The following is a 14657-nucleotide window of genomic DNA, read 5'->3' on the forward strand; positions in this document are numbered from 1 at the left end:
TTGAAACCACAGAGAGCTCCATGATGACTGTTTCTGTGTGACGTTTTTACTTTAATACTGGGACCATGAATATGGATCGTGATGTAGAGTCATTGTATTTCTACAGTTGGCTATTTATGTCATCACTGAATTTCACTCCAATTTACCTAATTTTAAGATGTATGACATTTACTCAACCAGGACCAAGGGTCTGATCTCGCAATGTTAACGAAAGTGAAAAATTATTTGTGTATCGACCCAGCGATTCAGATCCACATCTGAATCACTCTGATGTACATCCTTCCACCAAGTTTCATAAAAACCAGGCTAGTATTTTTTTTTTTATATAATCCTGCTGACAAAGAGACAAACCGAATCAAAAACACTACCTCCTTGGCGGCGGTAAAAATAAAGTTCCCTCTCTGGAGGCGACACGTCTATCTGAGGACTAAATACTGGACATACAAACTGGACAAAGCTTGATTTGAATAGAGGGGGAACTGTTTCTTCAACATCTAAAACACATGACATGTTTTTCTCATAACCAAGGCTAATTGAATAAATTAAGAATGTATCACGGGAACACTGTGCGTCATTAGAACAATCTTCTCTCCTTTAGCCAACTTTCTATGACACAAATGCATTGACTGCACAGAGGAATGGAAACTGTAATCAACTTACATGGATGTTAAACAGCGATGGCACAATCTCCTAATAGAAATATGGATACAATGACTTGATAATGAATGCGGTGCCAGCTTTGCTGAACACCTCCGAGCTTGTTAAACTCAATGCATCAGTGTATACTGTCTGCTGCATTTTCTCATTTTAATACAACCAAACTGCTTCAAAGTAGAGATGCAGACCAACAGCTGAGTGGAATATGTTTACATGACAGGACTGAGACACAAAAGTCAAATCAAGACTTCTCCTTTAGAATTAAAAACACACAAGCATGGCTGCAACACTGATGAAACTGCATCCTAAATCAATTATTGCAAGGACCATTAGTGTTATCAGGACATGCAAACATAATTTTGATGTGGCTGTTAAGGGAGTTCTCAGCAGCTTATCAGAAATAATGCCAACAAAGAGTCAGCTAATCAGGAGATAAAGACAAAGAATCACTGTAGGCTTAACTAATGCACCAAGTGCAGCAACACGGTCTACAAGCATGACTTCATTTATTTTGATAAATTCTTTATATTCAAACCTACACGTTTGAGCAGTGTCACCCATATTTAAGCTGCTGCTGACAATACAGGCAACCCAACAACAACCCAGCCGAACAGATGATGCTTCACTGTTGTCGTGCTCGTCAGGTCACTAGCTTTTATTGCTATTTTACAATAAATCTAATATAAATTTAAAAAAGTTCATAACCTTTCAGCACTAAATCAGGTTTTTTTTTTTTACATGAAAGCTTTATACTTTGTCAGGTTTCCACATGTTTTTATTGTCATTATTTCTGAATGTATGAAGCTTTTTTCTAATAGTTTACCAGCTGTTTCTTTTGCTGTGTATGGGATTAAGTCTTTGTGCACCACAACGCCTCTCATGACCTGTATTATTGGCCCAAGTCACCACAAAGGGCCCATCCAGTCTTGCAGTGGCATTATGACAAACATGAGTTAAAACAATGCATAATATATCAATTCCTTTGCTGGAGGGGACTTCAGCGGGACTGTGACACTTGAATGCGCTGCAGAAACCCGGTCTACATGTCTGTTTGAGCAGGAAGGAGCAAACTGTACAATGATTTATTTGAACAGGGAGAAAACTGTTTTTTTCCACAGCTTCTATCTAAAACACATGACTTGTTTTTCTCATAACCAAGGCTAATTGCATAAATTAAGAAAGTATCATGGGAACTCTTACTGAACGTCACTGGGACGACCTCCTCCTCTAGCCAACACACATATGCATCGACTGGGCAAAAACATGATGCCACAGTCGTCTCATATAAATATGGACACAATCATTCGGTTATTAATTTGCCATGCGTTTCATCATTCAAAATGAAATAAAAATACATTTTTTTCCCTTCCTGCCTGAAAATCAATGAAGACGTGAATAAGATTTTTTGATTTACCATAATTGCATAAGCACACAATTTTATGTTGTGTGCTCAAACTTGAGAAAAACAATGTTGAAATGTAAAAATGTTAAAACATTAATTTGCAATATTGAAAACATTAACTACAATATTTGTACAGTTTCGTTTGCTTGGAAAAACTGGAGAAAAATGAAGTGTGGGTGAGGAGGATGGTGAACATTTGATGTGATAAAAAGCATTGTTATTAAGATTTCATCAAATCTGGAAGCTGCATGAGATGGTTTGAAAAAAAATGAAATTAAAGATGTATATGACTACACATAAAAAGCCATTTCTTTATTCTCTCCACCACTACAACTACAACAGGCAAAATATACATTAACACTGTCTTGAGGGAAACATGGCAAGGCAAATAAAATGAAATTAAAAAGACAAACAGGCAGAGGAGGCCGCTCTGGTCTGTGTAGAAACAGTACTGAACTGTTGTGGAAAGGAGGGAAAAATTAGGTCGAGCACTTACCTGAATTTTAACACTACGTGGTGGCGGGGACGTCAGGATCAGACACCTGAAAAGAAACACAGCATAATTATGCAGCTCCCAAATTAAAGCAGCAGAAACGTAATATTTAAAAGCTTCACAAGGAGACAGTCATTTAAGGCGGAATGGAGCCGGATCGGTTCATTTAAACTGTCCGATACTGGATGGCAGCAGCGGTTTGGGTGTTTAATTTATCTCAGCACCTTTCATTCGATTGTTTACTTTAAGAAAGTTAGCATTAAAGTGCAGCTCTAACTCCTGAAGTGAAATACTAACTTTTGACTGCAGGGGATACATTCAAAAATGATAATTGTGACTGAAATTTCTATTTCTGGTGCTGTGAATGTCCTACATTCTGTTTAGATACAGGTAAGGGTGGGGGTGGAATGATTTTTGTCTCCAGGGCCCAAAGATGTGTATTCCTCTTGCTGAGGAATTCTTTTGTTCTGATAAATTGACATTGTCAGTTTCCCACATTGCCACAGTGTGGCATATACTATAGGGAGCAGTAGTGGGAACACAGATGCTACATACGATTGGCGTCAGTCAATGTGACAGTTCTTGTTTTTTCTTTTCTTTTGAGGGAGGGGGGTCTATTTTTCTAAATCTGAACTTCCAAGTCGAGGAAGCAGGAAGGAATAGGAATTAATACACCTACACTCCCCTTCTCCCTTTAGAATGGCAAAAATCTCTTTGTACCCACATCATAATTACTGGTGGGCGCCAGTTCGTGTTTGTTATCCATGCCTCCTTCTCACTTTTTTTTTTTTTGTTTTTGCAAGTATAATACAATGTTTTGAGAACATGCAACTGACAACTAAGTCTTTTCTCAACTTCACTTCAGCTTCTTTACGCTGTGCTAATGTTAAGGAACGAGTAATGCTTGAAGTGGCGTTCCTTGTTCTAGCATATGCTCCCTATTTTCAGAGGCGCTGTTTTCCACAAGCACAGCGAGTCGCCGGGCGCAGAGGAAAAGAGCCCAGCAGCCGAGGTGCTGGGGACACGTTCCTCCAGGGAAATGATGCTGATGAACAAACTCTATTTTGGTGTCTTTTCATGCAGTCTGACACTCTGATTCTCTTAAAAACGCAGCCTCAATTACTGACTAATTTGAATGTGTTTACCTCAAAAACTGTTTTACTTTCCACTTTTAATTAAGTGTTGAGTACCGAAGAGTGGCGTCTACTTTAAGCTACCGCTTCTCTTTATTACTATCAGTTAAATGTGGAAATATGTGCCCTTAATGTGTTTGTAGCTGATGATTGTTCAACCTTTAGAAGACAAAAAAAATTGTGTAAATATTTTCTTCAGGCAACTTTTAGTGCAACGATGTAAACAATAGTATGTGTACTATTATGTGTATTAGAACAGAAATGTTCATTGTTTCATTAATAGAAAACTAATCTTCAGAATTTTGATAATCAATTAATAATTTAAGCAAATTATCAAGCAAAAACACCAAGTATTTTTTGTTTCTGACTCATACGTGAGGATTTCCTGCTTTTCTGTCTTCTCATTGTGAGTTGAATATGTTCGGTCAGATGAAACAAGACATTTCACTTTTTTTTTCCACTATTTAGCCTGAACGATTAATCAACTAAATGAGGTTAAAAAACAAAAATCATCAGATTAACATAGATATAATAATAAGTAAAGGTAATTGTTATCTGCAGCCCTGGAGAGCATATTTTCTCATATTTTCCTGAGTGATAACTAGCCTTGCAGTTTGGAGAAAACTGCCAATTATACCTCTGCCACAAAATAAACAAGCAAATGGAATTTAATCTGTTGTTCACAAAGCACTGAAAAGTGAGTAGAAAACTCTCCAATAGCCTGCCTTTCAGAAACAATTTCCCATTTCTTCAGAATACTTCACAGAGCTTACTGTCAGCACCATTTGCTGCGACTCATTTTGACCAAAGGTACAGTGAAAACTGTCTCCTCTCCTATAAAGAAACCATTAGCGTTTCCCTCCCAAGTATCTCAATCAAGGCCAAACATGTGCTGTTTGCTTGTACCAGGACTATTCTGCCATCTACCCCCATGAAGTTGACTGTGAAAGTAACAGCTAACTGGGGACCTTATTAAGCGTTAAGAAAATATGCCTCACTTCCTGTTTGCTCGTCTGGCAATCAACATAAATTGTGCACCATTGCTATCTGGTTTGGATATTTTATTTATACCTTTATTTACCAAGGGTGAATTTACTTTTTCAGCAACTCCGTCCCTCGCACATGCAGTTAGACAGACTCGCTCCTGGAATCTTCCTAATGCAAACAATAGTCTTGTACCACCACGGGCAGAGTTTCTGCAGCTGCCAAAATGCCATAATCATAGAAATCCATGTATTAAAACCAGTACTCACAGTGATTTCTCCTCCAGCTGAGAAATCTGACTGAAATGTGTTACCAATGAGCAAAAACAAAAAAATGCTGATATGCAGTAGCATCAATATCTGACCAATTGCTTTGATTTTTCCCAGAGACGTGGGGGACTTGACTAAATCTGACTGATCTTTACCGTCTCTGAGCGACAAAACCCAACAAAAACAAAAGAGTTTCAGCATGTTTTGTGCCAATACAAGAAAATGAAGACAAGAGATATTGGAAAGCACAGGTCAGATGGGCTCAAGAGTTTATGTTTGTCTCTTAGTTGCCAAGTGTAGCCAAATCAATATGTTTAAAGCAGAACTGTAATGCTGCTCATGCTGATACAAGCACAGTACCTGTAAATGCAAGACTCATTTAAATCCAATCCAATCATCCAGTAATTATGCACTTCCACCTGGTGCTGAAATAAAATGAAATAAACCCACTAACTATATATTTGTATAAAATTTACTTCATTTAAATGAAAGTACCTCTTGTTTAAACTCAGTTTTAATTCAATGCCATCAACCTATTTAATCATCACAGATCTGCATCTCACAAATAAAGATCAGGAAATGAATTTTTTTCTAAGGCAACAACAACAACAACAGCACTTTCATTCAGTTACACTTGAAGCAAGCCAACGTTTATCATATGACTAACCTATCTATACATCTGTAGTCTCGCATATATGGGTAAATTTTTTGCAGAGTGAGTGTTAACAGAAGCTGCCGTAGCTGCTGTAAAAAAAAACAACAAACATCTGGCCACAGATGATGAATCAGTTTCATTCTTAAATGACTTCAAGAAATCAACAAAACATCATAAAATCATAGAGGCTAAGTATGCACTTCTCCCGCAGCCGCCTGCAGAAGACGCTGAAAAAACTGGCACATGGCTGAAAACTAATTGCTGATCTGTGCTGTGAGGGGAAACTTCCCAGAATGTTACTTTTCTTGCAGTCTTCAAGTGTGTTCTCCAGTAAAATCAAGACCAAAAAAGGCCAAATCATTCAAACTGCAACTGCTGTTTTAATGGGAGCGTTGCAATTTCCCTAAGTGCCTGGCAGTGGACTGCAAAACAAAAATGTTCTCAGTTCTCTTGAATTTGCCCAGCATATGTCTAATAAAAATAAATAACATACAAAAAAAGTAATATTCATACTGTTTGATACCAGAGGCTACAAGCTCAAAGAATGCACACAAAGTTGCATCTACTCATGACTCAGACAGATATTGTTTCAATAAATAAAAGGTTTTTAAATAAAAAAAAAAAAAACAAAGTGAACTGAAAAACCTTTAAAAACATTTTAGAACTACAGCTCCCATAGTGCTCGGGAATAATCATGTCGCCATGGGCCCCATTATTTTTGAGTCTGTATTCGTTTACATTTTTGCAAATAGGCATCATTACAAATGTGCAGAATTAGTTATTAGCAGTTCCTTCTTGCAGTGTACCCATGGCCGCCCTGGATTCATTTCATACTGAGCAAAATTATGATTCTCTGGCAAGTTCTGCAGTTATGAGGAGCAGTTTTTTCTATGATTTCTAGGCAGATTTATTAACATGCATTCACTAACAATCCTATCCCTTGAAAGTGTAAGTCGCACTGAATCTAAAAATATGTGTATCGTGTCTGGGTGTGCAGATTTGACTGAGCTATGACTCGAAGAAGACAAATTTTTGGTACAAACGACAGCAATCAGGCGCTCCAGTTTGAAGGGCCACAGATGTGTCACAGATGCTGCCGCGGCTCCAACTTCTGACACTGTTGAATCGGGTCAAACTACAATAACTAATTTCCTGTTGTTTTCAGAACACTGGCATGCACCTGTCCCTCCTGCAGGATTATTGTCTCATGTCTCTCCCTCCACACAAACCCCCCTCCCCCTTCAACTCTCCAGCTCCCTCTGGGGAGGCGCCTCACAGTTTGAAAACCTCTGGCTTACACAAATCAAGCATGAGAGGACACTAAGTCAAAGCCAAGTTTGTAAAGCCGTGATGTGACCACACTAATAAATTAAAGAGATACCAATACTCTGAGCCTGAAGCCATCGCCAGAATCCATAAATAAAACGGCATGAATTCAGCTGTGCGAAAGCCACTTCCATGTGCCCATTCTGGAAACACTGTGCCTATCACTGAGTACCGCAATCAAACCTGCACTGCTTTTCTATTGTTGGATAAGACCTCACACAACTGCAGCTAATTAACCACGCACTTCCTGCAGTCAGGGCATGTATTTACATTAGATTAAATCGAGTTAAATAGGTTATTCATAAAGATTTTCCATCACACCTCAGACCCTCAGAAATCTTCAGGCATATTTTTTTGACAGTCAAATGAAATGAGCCAATTTCATCCAATGCCAAATCCATTATGATAACTTACGTAGGTTAAACAATTTTCAGCCTTGTCGACCAAGGAAAAAAACACAATGAGTTAAAAACTCAAATTATCAAAGCCATTAAACATTCAGATAGAGTAATTTGCTATCAAACACAAGTGATCATCCAAGTACATTAGACCATTAACACATTTCTAAAGACTCGCAATCTGTCAAAGAAATGTAATTTAGGCCCTGAAAAGGTCTTTATTTATCAGGTTATGATGGACAGGCCTGAAAGAGACTAAAAACAAGTGTACATGCACGACAGTCTTCTTAGTCTCATCGTCTTCAAGCTGCACTCGGGACCATTCTGATATTTTCATAGGTTATATACGATGTGTTTGAATACTCATGTTGCCGTTTCATTCCGACAGCTGACCCAAACATTATTCTCATACAGACGCACCAAAGCCGAGGAGCGCTGGGTCCATTTCCTCTGTGGACACATGCTTTCTAAGTGCTCCTACAATGGACTGTTTGATTGGGCCTTAATGTTTACAGCCTGAAAAGGGAGTCCAAACCAATGAAAAATACATATCTCTGAGAACACCTTGGCCTCTTCCCTAGGCTAGATGGTGTATTTATAACCACTTCTATACAGCACCGCAGCAAAGTGAAAGGCATGTTCAAATTAAATTAGAGCACGTTACCTTTTCTGAAACAGGTACAGTACAGCACAACTGGGCTTACAGGAATGTGCCTGAGGGCAGACTGGAGTGCAGGAAATACCCTTGACAGGAAACAAGTGGCTCATTTGATTTATACCTGACCTGCAAACCATTCATGAGAGCTTCACCTGGACCGGGAACACAACCAGCTCTCGCTTGGAGGTGAGGAGGCTTGCATTTCTGATTATATCTCTTGTAGATGTAAACACACATTTTCATTTCTCTGAAGAATCATCAGGTAATTTTCATTTCCCACCACTAAAATTCAAAATACAGATCCTTTGTAAACTAATAATACACCTCTTTTGGAGTCCTTGTATCAGTACATTAAGGGAACATGGAATGGAAATATTTTCAACAAGATAAAAATAAAAAATTATGTGTTTCTTTGTTGAGGAACACGAGCCTTGTAGCCTACATTACCTCCCAGCTCCCTCTTAAGCTTTGGACACATCAGACAGACACAACATCGAGGGCGTCCCTCCTGAGTCTCACGCTGTTTTCTCGAAGTTTCCACAGGATGCCATTCCTCACCTGCCCACAGGCCGCCTCCACTGAGTCTCAGCTGATCCAGTCACCTGCCCGTCAGGCCTGGACTGATTGCTGCTGTCGTGATTTCGCGTGTGTCGTTAGCCTGCTGATTTCCCAGTTTGTTCGCCCAGTTACATCTGTGTGCCTGCTACAGGCTGTAAGCCTGAACATCGACCACTACGACCGTACATGACATGTTCTCTGTCTTGAGCCCTCCTTCCGTTGCCCCATGACACGGAATATCAAATATCAAAGTCCACCGTCAGAGACTCCAAGACTTTGATATTCATGTCTGATAAGTCTGTGAGAGCTCGGTCTGTCCTGTGGTGAACATGTCAAGTGTTTGTAGGGCGCTCTTTCAGGCTTTTGGAGGCAATATGCACACTTTCTGTTAGTCTGTGCTTCACATGTGGAGATAATGGTCATAGAAAGTGTCGTCCAGCTAATTCTACAGTGTTTGGAGCATTTGCACTCATAATATCAAAGTCTGTGAGTTCAGTCCTGAGAGTGAACATTTCTACTGGTCCTATTGGAACTTAAATGCATCATTGAGTTTTATCTCAACACTGTCAAATTCCTGATTTTGTCTGCATGTGCAGCATCCGTGTTACAGAGAGCACATGCCGAGAGACCAGTATCCATACCACAGATGGTCTGCGCTGGGCTCTGTGCTCCTGTCAAAACCATTAGAATCGGCAGAGGCTTCCACTTGTGTTGCAGTCAATTCAGAGATTACGATTGGTTAATGGTTACTATGATGTTTCAGCTGCCATCGACAACAGCATCACAAACAGGAGACTTTGTGAGCCTTATAATCACCCTGCTTCAACTGCACTTACCATAAAAGGCTGTACAGAGGAACAGATCTCACCATGAACACCAGAAGTGCTGCACAGTTACAGAAAACATTCATTGACTTTGTGTTGGGTGGTTTGGGCACATTGCTCGTAGTAGCTGGCAGAGTAATATATTGGCGAGCATGTGTTTGGATTCCAGCAGGTAAAAACTTTGTTTACATTTCCACAGATTGTGTTGAAGCACGGATGCATTATTAACAACTTACTGCCTGACTCCAAAATGGTACTTGAATGAAAACTGCTTGCTGAGGACATAAGCAAACCTGCCTGCCCCCCTGGCCCAGGGTGATGTAGACTTTACATGGGGATGACGAATACATAAATTTAATGGATTAAAAATTCATAGTACAAGTAAGGGATAATGCCCGACGAGGTGTCCATTATCAGAAATGAATGCATTCATTTCTGATAATGGACACCTCGAAGGGCATTATCCCACTTATACCATGGTCACTTACGAAAAAAAAGACATATTAAATCAATTATGAATACCTTAATGTTGTTTTTTCCCGTTAAAAAGTTTTTCACAAGAAGCGGCTGAGCGGACTATTTAATATTTCTCGTTGTGACGCGTTGCCAAGGTAACCAGCTCTGGCCACAGAACCTGCAGCTCAGTCGGCCGCAGCTCTTATATTAGGCCTAATCAGTGGAGGGAAGTGAGATGATTGCTTAACGTTATGTTACGTTACAAAGTATCATTTCAGAGTGCACCTCTTTCCGCTTGTGTTTGTCCAGAGGATGATGCGAAATTTGTTTCAAAGAATCAAAGTCCACAGATAGTTTCCTAAATCGTTTTTACCAAATAGGTTAAATCAAACTATAAAATCACTCATGTTTTGTCTACTGTCTTGCCGTTGTGATAAATAAACTGTGAAATAACGAATGTTAACGTATGTTCTGAGTTTCTGTTGCCACGGTTACCAACTAGCGTTTGAGCCAGCGCAATAATTTAGAACAATCAGGCTATTTGACCGGAACTTCTTTTATAGGTGACCTATAACACTTTTTAACAGACACCCTGCAGCCAATCAGAATCAAGTATTCACCCAGACCATGGTATAAACAGCAATAATTTAACTTTTGGTAGTTGCAGGTGTCCTGTCAAATGTTTTAAAGACATTCCTTCCATAATGGCGGTCTGCAGGAAAAATTGCTCGTACTGTAATATTGCGAATGCCCACTGGGGCATATTGGTAACAAAGCTGAGTGATTAACTTCACCAAAATTATCTCAGCATATAATGAAACTTGAAACAGATTTATTCAAAACATCTCTCCACCGTGCAGCAAAACAAACTCACCAGTGCAACGTACCACAAGAGCACATGGGAGAAAACAAACGCCCCCCCTTATTTAAGAGTTATAATCCCACCCCTAAATTTGGGAGGAAAATGTCTGAGGTTTGCTTCTCAATGCATTTATCATTTACAAAACAAAACAAAAAAAACAAAAGACTACAAAAATAAATCAATCCCTGAAAGGTGGCAAAACAAATGCAGGGCTTTATGTGGTTCTTCTTAATTTGACGCTACAACAAATGAAAGTTGGGCAAGTGGAAGGATTTAAGGGATTAGAGAATGCATCTAATGTACTGGATCTGTCTGATATTAACACAAGTGACCTCAAACCTGACACGTAAGGTCCCTCTCAACCTCAGCTTAAACTCCGCAGCCCGAGACCTAAAACAGCAAGCAGGGAGCTCAAATAACAAGCTAGCCATGCATAGGTTGTGTGTCAGTGCTTAGTGTGGCTGCACTACAGTACTTGATCCACAATGCACGCTACATCGGATACAATTGGATAATCCATTAATGAAGCAGATTCTGGGGCAGCTCACTAAGACCCAGACCATAATGTTTAACCTCCTATATGACATGAGAACAGTGAAAGTAAATGCAAATGTGTAGAGGAGACACAAAGAAGCTTTTCTCTTCATGCTGTGACAAACCGTGTGTAGACGTCCCCTCCACCTCCTTCTACGTATATACTTGTGACAGCATTGGCAATGATTTAAAGTCTAAATCTTACTGCATTAGTGCTCTTAACAGCGCCATGAAAAAAATGGATTCCATTTAGTTAAGCCTTGGCTTTTATCTTTGTTTCTACATATTTCTTTGAATCCAATTTAGTAATCAGTACGAGCAAACCGACTGACGTCACAGAAAATAACATGCAAGAGGAAGAATTCATGTTGAGGTGGTTGTTCCACGACAAACATCACCTGTGGACACTCAGTGAATATCTTGTGTACCCGTTAGTACAACAAAATGCAACCCTATTCTGCAAACCTCAGAACACATTCGATGATTTTTACATCCAGCGTCAAGGTTTTCAAATTTGCTCTTTCTACAAAACCTGTGCATGGCTGCTACAGTATGGTTGAGGTCTGGGAAAGGTTGTGGTTATGGCAAATAAACTACATTTAAGGTGTAGGTAGGTTCAGAGTACGTAAACATTTGGCTAAAGGGAGAGTTAACCCATTAAAAGTCTGTTTACAGGTGTCGATTGTTGAATAAAAGTTGTATAAAGCCTTTTTGTGTCTGCAGAGGGAGCTGCATGAAGCCTGATACATGTCCTCGAGTGATGTCACTTGAGTCAGCATCGTCTGGGTCTACAAGACAAGTTTACAACTAGTTTGAAAATGAAAACAATCTGGGAGGGTCCAGTGAGACAGGAGTGAGACCTCTGCAGCCCACTCCTCATCTCTGTTTGAGACTGGCAGCTTGTGGCTACATGAGCCACTACTAGCATAACACACCAAAATCTCTGACTGAACTGTCAGCGGTTGAGTTGCATTCTGGGTAATGTAGGCACAAGAATAGTTTGTGGGGGAATAAAAGTTGATCTCTCTGTTTCTGCTGCATCGATTTTCCAACTTTTTGCAACTGTCCATCCCAAGACTGGCAACCGTATATATCTGTAATGCTACATCGGTGGCGTTCTCTTAAGGTTAGGGAAAGATTGTGGTTACGGTCAATAAAAACGCAAACGTTTATTTCAAACATGACGTTTTCAAATTGCCCGTTTTGTCTGACCAACAGTTAAAAACACAAAGACATTTAAGACTAAGAAAACATGTAAATCCTCACAGTGAAAAAGGCTGGAGCCAAAGAGCTTTTGGCATTTTTGCTCAAAAAAATATTCAAATGATTCATCAAACAGCAAAATTGTTGCAGTGAAATTAACTGATAAATAGTTTCAGCTCTGAATGACGTGTTGAGAACAACAACAGAATTCTATTACGTGGGTTTGCACCGCTGTATTATCTTTCATTTGTGGAAGTCCACACGTTACAAGCTTTGAACAAGTACTGATTCCTCAGAGCCTCAAACGTCTATCAGACTTTCACTATCAAAGCAAAAGACTTAAATTGTTTACGTGCACTACTTCACTCATAGCGTTTTCCTCACTTTAAAGTAAGATAAACTTCATTTCTCGCAGATATTGGTGAATTCAAATACATCCTTACCACACTAAAATCAGGAGGTAAAATCAGAACCTCACTGGATGCCTTTGTTCAATTCCTGAACATTACACACACACATAATACAAAATGGCCTCAAACACACCACTACATCACACAAAGATAAAAATCACAGACTGCCTTGAAGTAAGGATGGGTGAGTGTGAGGTTATGTGAAGACTCAGTCCCAGGTGTAACTCTGCCAGAACAGAGACGGTGACTTCCAGCCAGGAGAATGATTTTGGGTCAGTAGGTAATTGCATTCCTGGCCCACAGGGGACTTGTTGGCAATTAATCCTGCCAATGAGCCACATGAAATATGCCTACATACAGTGTGCCAGTAGACTGATAAATGCAGCTCTGTTCACATACATAGCTCTTTCAAAGAGTGATAGGGTGAAAATTCCTGCTGCTGACACCAGCGACTCACGGCTGCAATGACACAATGAGAGTGTGGCAGAACAAAAAGTGCTGTGCCTGATGTAGCACAAAATCAGAAATCTTCCTACTCAATTAAGCATCACCTTAACGTCTCAAACAGATGAGCAAAGCTCGAAAATCCTACATTACCAGCTTCTCCAAAACTGACACCCTGTTCACCAACCACTTTAACCGTTTTTATCTGTCAGGAGCATCCCAAGTCTACCTCTCCTTCTCTTCTCTTCATCAGGATCAAGAGAAACCCCTGCCAGGTTCAAAGTTCAATTCAAAATGGGTGTAGAATGTCTCCAGAAGGCAAATAGCACCAGCTTTAAAGGGCCATTTCCACTCCTTTTAACCCGTAACACTTCACTGGTATGGAAGCTGGTATCTCATCATAGTCTCACTTTGTCTGCTGACATCCTTCATCCTTTCGTTATTCTAATCTGATTTATGTGGTTTGCAGTTTATATGTTTTGGCACATCATTAATGGCTCTGTGTTTTGCCAACAACATGCTTCAGTAATTTGACTGTCTTTAGAGGCTGGCATCTGTCACTGCATGCCAAGCAAGTGTATCAGTCACATTGTGTAAAGTGTCCCATTAGCCTCGAGCCTCTGCCTAATCTGAGATTAATCAGTTAGTGGCATCTGATCCTAAATGATAGGGACACAGAGAAAATGTCACTTCTGGCACACAATCACTCCACTGTCATCACGACAATGTTCAAGATTACTGTTGTTTACTGGTCACGAAAGTGTTGATGAACAGCAAATAAAAATCCACCGACCAGGCTGTGAAAAAGGAGAATGCTATGAACACCAAAAGGCAAAATAGGGTTCAACACAAAGTAAAATTTGTCGACAACAGAAACTTTTCTTGGCTCCCAGTGTTGTATCAGGCACCCAGGAACTTTATTTGTTTTAACAGAAAACTAAAAAGTTCTAGGTTTGGTTTCTTGGCTGCGGTTTCTGACTCTGAAAAAGTCCCTGCTGCTGAGATACTACTTTCTGATGTTCTAGAAAATGTATGAACTATTACTAAGATCAATATTAGGACTAGAGATGGGACTTGTGAGAGAGACAGACAGGAAAGAAAGTGCAAGAGAGACAAAACTGAGAAATCTTTTGCTAATTGATTTAATGCAGCTAAAGCAGAAAAAATGCCCATAAAAATACCCCAGAAGTTTCAAAATATCATCTGTACTTCGGAGGCAGACCGTTTCCCTTCCAGGCTGCCAAGTCTCCACAGCTGCTGTTGATGTTCAGCAGCTTCCTGACTTTATCAGTTATGTTGAAAATAGCCATTGTTGACTTGGATTTTACTAATTAGTAATCAGCAATGAAGCCATGCGCACAAGTTAAACATGCAATATGGCTCACAATGTC

General features: G+C 39.7%; 1 protein-coding gene across 2 annotated transcripts in view; it reads right to left on the reverse strand.

The window, feature by feature from the left end:
• Positions 1–14657, reverse strand: part of LOC121605350 (LIM domain containing preferred translocation partner in lipoma) — a 140588-nt gene that overhangs the window by 115998 nt on the left and 9933 nt on the right. For both annotated transcript variants that reach the window (XM_041935227.1, XM_041935228.1), the window contains one exon: positions 2556–2601. The gene's annotated coding sequence lies outside the window, so the exon portion shown is untranslated. The remainder of the gene's footprint in view (positions 1–2555; positions 2602–14657) is intronic.

The sequence above is a fragment of the Chelmon rostratus genome, chromosome 4 (assembly GCF_017976325.1).
Source record: "Chelmon rostratus isolate fCheRos1 chromosome 4, fCheRos1.pri, whole genome shotgun sequence".
Classification (NCBI taxonomy): Eukaryota; Metazoa; Chordata; class Actinopteri; order Chaetodontiformes; family Chaetodontidae; genus Chelmon; species Chelmon rostratus.